Below are 5,951 nucleotides of genomic sequence, written 5' to 3'. Positions count from 1 at the left end.
CCAGCGGTCTTGGTGCATGTTGGCACCAATGACAAAGTTAGTGGTAGGTGGGATGTCCTTAAGAAAGACTATGGGGAATTAGGCAAGAAACTTAAGGCAAGGACATCTAGGGTAATATTTTCCAAAATATTACCAGTGCCACGCGCTAGTCCAGGGAGATCAGGGAGGTAAATGTGTGGCTTAGGGACTGGTGTAGGAAAGAGGGGTTCGTGTTCTTGGAACACTGGGCGGACTTCTCAGTCAGGCACCATCTTTATAGTCACAATGGATTGCACCTGAATGAGGAGGGGGCTGCGGTGCTGGAGGGCAGGATGGTTAGAAGGTTAGAGGAGCTTTTAAACTAGGAGCCTGGGGGGAGGGTTTAGCTAGAAGTTACGGGTCAAGCAATGAGAACAGTAAACATAGGGGTAGTGAACAAATTGGGGGTGGCGAAGGGGGGAGGGAAAGATCAGCTGGCAAGGGTAATTGTGGGGGTATTGACACAGAAATTACTGACAAAGGTATTGCCCATTGTATCCCTACATTATTATCTTATGATGATTATGGTCCTACAGTATGGTATATAGAATATGATGTCCATAGCATTATGGAAAATAACTTCATCGGGGTGGGGGGGTGGGGGTTTAGAAAGACCTAATTGGTCTTATAGTAGTAGCAAAGAAGGCTGTACTAAGTATGATGGGGGTGCTAAGGTAGGGAGGAGAATAACAGTTGGTAAAAGTAATTCTAGAAAGGTGCTTGTAAATAATGATAACATTCCATTAAAACAAACTGGCAAGGGAAATATTAAGCTAAAATGTATGCTTGCAAATGCAAGAAGCCTATCAGGTAAAATGGGGGAATTGGAATGGCTTGTATCAAAAAATCAATATGATATTATAGGTATTACGGAAACATGGTGGGCTGACTCCCACGATTGGGTTGCAACTTTGGAGGGGTATACACTTTTCAGTAGAGATAGGGCTACCAAAAGGGGAGGAGGGGTATGTCTCTATGTAAAACCATCTCTAAAGCCAAGCATATTAGATGTTTTTTACGAGGGGACTGGAGATAATGTGGAATCACTATGGGTTGTGATCGCAAGCGGGGGGATTGAAGCAAAAAAACTAGTCATTGGCACATGCTACAAACAACCGGATATTAGCGTACATGACGAGGAACAACTCTGGCAGCAAATTGAAAAAGCTGCGGGAATGGGGGACTTCCTAGTGATTGGGGATTTCAACTATCCTGATATAAATTTGAGAAACGATTCATGTGTAAAAGCTAGGAACAGCAGGTTTCTAAACACATTAAAGGATCAGTACTTGTCTCAATTAGTTGAGGACCCAACCGGAGGTAAAAATATTCTGGACCTAGTTATTACCAGTAATGTGGACATTATATCAAACATTACAGTTGGGGAGACCTTGGGAAACAGTGACCACTATATGATCACGTTCGATATTAGTTTAAAAAAACAAAGCTATAAGGGATCAACCAAAACATTAAACTTTAGAAAAGCTAAATTCAATATGCTGAGACAGGCACTAAACGACATTGACTGGGAAATTTTGTTTAAGGGTAGGGGCACTTCGGAAATGTGGGATGCTTTAAAAGGGTTGCTTGATAGCAATATTCACAAATTCATTCCCATGGGCAATAAACGCAGGAGTACTAAACACAGACCAATGTGGCTTAATGAGGAGGTCAAAAAGAAATGGCTAATAAGAGGAGTGCTTTTAAAGCATTTAAATCAATTGGAGGGGAGGAGTGATTCCAGTATTACAAGGAATGCAATAAAAGATGCAAAAAGGTAATTAGAGCAGATAAAATTGTAAACGAAAAGCAAATAGCTATAGAGAGTAAAGCCAATCCTAAAAAGTTTTATAAATACATAAATAGCATAAGGTTAAAAAAAGGAAAATATAGGTCCATTAAAAGATGAACTGGGAGCCTTGATAAACGATGACAAAATAAAAGCGGATATAATGAACAATTTTTTTTCATCAGTATTCACCAGGGAGGATCAGACGGTGACAGTAGTGCATAACGACAGAGACAATAATGATTCGTGGCTGGATACTTGTTTAAGTGAGGAATTAGTCCAGGAGAGACTAAGCAACATAAAGATTAATAAATCACCGGCCCCAGATGGCTTTCACCTGAGGGTTATTATGGAGCTTGGGGCTCAGCTGGCAAAACCCTTATACTTGATTTTCTATAGTTCAATTAGATCAAGTATGGTACAGAGGGATTGGCGTATATCTGAGGTAGTGCCATTATTTAAAAAGGGATCTAAAAATCATCCTGGGAACTATCGACCAGTTAGTATAACCTCTATAGTGGGTAAAATATTGGAAGGAATTTTGAGGGACAGCATAGAGGATTATCTACGGAATTCTAAGTGTATTAGCAATAGTCAGCATGGGTTTGTGAGGGACAGATCGTGCCAAACTAACTTAATTAGCTTTTACGAGGAAGTGAGCGATAATCTCAACCAAGGTAAAGCAGTGGATGTGATCTTTTTAGATTTTGCAAAAGCCTTCGATACATTGCCTCACAAGAGACTAATCATCAAATTAAGGGAACTTGGACTAGGAAATACTATTTGTACATGGATAGGAAATTGGCTGGATAACAGGGTACAAGGAGTAGTGGTCAATGGGATGTTCTCCAGCTGGGCACCAGTAGTCAGCGGAATACCACAAGGGTCCGTAATTGGCCCGCTACTGTTTAATATATTAATGATCTAGGAATAGGCCTGGAAAGCACAGTGTCAATCTTTGCAGATGATACTACACTGTGTAAGGTAATTCATTCAGAAATCGATGTGGAGTCCTTACAGAATGATTGAACAACCAAAAAAACACACACCTGGCGCTTTGATTGGCTACAGATGAATGCAGCAATCCCAAAAGGGTCCTTGGTTTTAACCCTTATTATAGAGCCACAAGAAAAAAACAAAACTGGGACTGCGCAATTCACTCTGATATGGATATTTATTATCTCTTAAAATTAATCTCTTAAAAATACATATAAACACATATAATATTAAATGCTGGCCAGCATCACATAAAAATAATATAAAATCAACCTATATATTACCAATAGATCTAGTAATTAAAGATATATTACTTGATTCTAATGTAAACCTATTACATCCTATATCTTAGATTTTGTACAAAAAATAAATGAACCATTAATAACTTTCTCCAAGGAATGAGTAATATCACTTCAATTCAATTTAAAACAGGAAGAATTGTCCAGCGCTTTTCTATGCATAGAAAAGCGCTGGACAATTCTTCCTGTTTTAAATTGAATTGAAGTGATATTACTCATTCCTTGGAGAAAGTTATTAATGGTTCATTTATTTTTTGTACAAAATCTAAGATATAGGATGTAATAGGTTTACATTAGAATCAAGTAATATATCTTTAATTACTAGATCTATTGGTAATATATAGGTTGATTTTATATTATTTTTATGTGATGCTGGCCAGCATTTAATATTATATGTGTTTATATGTATTTTTAAGAGATTAATTTTAAGAGATAATAAATATCCATATCAGAGTGAATTGCGCAGTCACAGTTTTTTTTTTTTTTTTTTTTTCTTGTGGTCCTTACAGAATGACTTATTTAAACTCGAAACTTGGGCATCTAAATGGGGAATGAGATTCAATATTGAAAAATGCAAAGTTATGCACTTTGGGATTAGAAACAAACTTGCATCTTACACTCTAAATGGGGAAAATATAGGGGTAACTGTGGTGAAAAAAGATTTGGGGGTGCTCATAGATAATAGGCTTAATAACAGTACGCAATGTCAAAATGCAGCAAAGAAGGCAAGTAAAGTCCTTGCGTGCATAAAACGGGGTATTGAGTCAAGGGATGCGGATGTAATCCTGCCTCTGTATAAATCATTGGTGCGTCCGCATCTGGAATATTGTGTTCAATTTTGGGCACCATATTATAAAAAAGATATCGGGCAGCTCGAAAGAGTTGAAAGGCGAGCTACTAAACTGATTAAAGGGTTAGAGACACTGGAGTATGAGGAAAGGCATACTGGGTTAAATTTTTATTCCCTTGAAAAGAGGAGACTAAGAGGATACATTATTAATATCTTTAAATATGTAAAGGGTCAATACAAAGAGTTAACAGGGGATTTGGTTATTAATAAAACTCTGTATCGGACACATGGGCACTCACTGAGGCAAGAGGAGAGTAAATTCCGTACACAACGTAGGAAAGGGTTCTTCACCATAAGGGCAATAAGGATTTGGAACTCCCTGCCGGAGAAGGTGATAATGGAGGACTCTTTAAATGCATTTAAAAAGAGATTGGACAGTTTTCTAGCTGAAAAAGGCATCCAAGGCTATAGCATTTAATATATTGACATTATGTATATGGGAGTGATACGAAATATAGTTGTCAATAGGTATGAAACCATTATTTTGGTTGGTGCATTATAGTGTGCACTGCTTAATACGGATACTGGTTGAACCCGATGGGCATTTTGCCTTTTTTCAAACTCACTAACTATGTAACTATATAACTATGTAACAAGGAAAGATTGTAATGGAGTGGCATCACAATGGGTGTGCAGGGGGTCTGACCTGCACCCGGATGTCACCTGCCGAGGGCTGATACCAAAGTATTGACTCCTCTTAAGTGACGGGAGCACGGTGCTGCATTGTGACATTATGTGAAGCACCCAGCTCCTGTCACTGTGTAGGAGCCAGCACCGCACACACTGGTCCCTGGGTGCAGCCTGCAGCTCCTGAACCCCCGGAGTGACGAAACAAGGGTTCAGGGTGAGAGGCCATGCCCCCTGCCTACGTGGACATGCCCCCTGTTCACAAGGCCATTCCCCTTTTCACCGGTGCGTCCCCCCTTCCCTCCCCCCTCCAGGTGTCACCACTGATACCTCTGCTTGTAGGGGCCCCTATGTACCACAATCTGGTGAAAAATGTATATAACACGTAACCTTGACAGGCAAGCCGGGCCCCTCTCAGCTCTTGGCTCCATAGCAACTGCACTCCCTGCACCTATGGTAGCTACGCCCTTGGGTTTGCTAACCATTACAGAGTACTTGTTCTGTCTCCCTGGGTAAATATATAATAATCCATATTCTTGTGAAGTATAATGTAACATATGCATAAATCAAGGGCACTAGAATACAGTCTGGAACCAGATGCCTAGAGGAGGAGTCGGGCCCACATACAGTGGGGCCCACCGGGGGGGTTCCCCTGTTCCCCTGTGGGCAAGTCCGACTCTAGCTTTGCGCCTTCAGTGCTTTAAATGACTCTATATATAGAATCCTTAAAAGATCACACCAAAATGTGTACTAGACATACGTAGACTACAGACTCGTAGCTTTGTCTCTATTGAGAGGGTTTTTTGTTGTCGGCATGGACAAAAAAATGTGTATAAGTAAGGTGCACTTTTTTATATAAATTGACTTGTGCATGAAGTAAAAAATAAGGTACAATATATTTTCTAAGATCCTCCAGATGATTCTCAGCACCACCTTACAACCAAAAATTCCCACCAAGGGAAAAAAAGCTTCAATAGTGTAAATAAAGTTTAAAACATTTATTTATAACATTAGAAAGATAATAAAAATTGACTTGTACAATGTAGATAATAACAATATGCTTATCCCTTTTACATATGGTATGGGATTTCCTCATCTGGGGGATCTTACAAAAGATATCTCCAGACCATTGCTGTGAGTTGTCAATGTTTCAGGGCACTTCATACTTTTTCTCTTACACAGGTGGTGTGAGAGTGTGACCAAATAATACTAGAATTTTGGGTCACTGCTGGCTCTGAGAAAGTAGGAGCATTATTCACATTGCACCTTATTTTTTATTGCATGCTGGCACAAGTCATTTTATATAAAGACAAAGTACACCTTACTCATAGGTGTGCGCAGGGGGGGTGCCTGGTGCGCACAGGCACCCCCT

This window comes from Pseudophryne corroboree, chromosome 9 (genome assembly GCF_028390025.1).
Source record: "Pseudophryne corroboree isolate aPseCor3 chromosome 9, aPseCor3.hap2, whole genome shotgun sequence".
In the NCBI taxonomy this organism is placed as follows: Eukaryota; Metazoa; Chordata; class Amphibia; order Anura; family Myobatrachidae; genus Pseudophryne; species Pseudophryne corroboree.
This window is presented reverse-complemented; position numbering follows the sequence as displayed.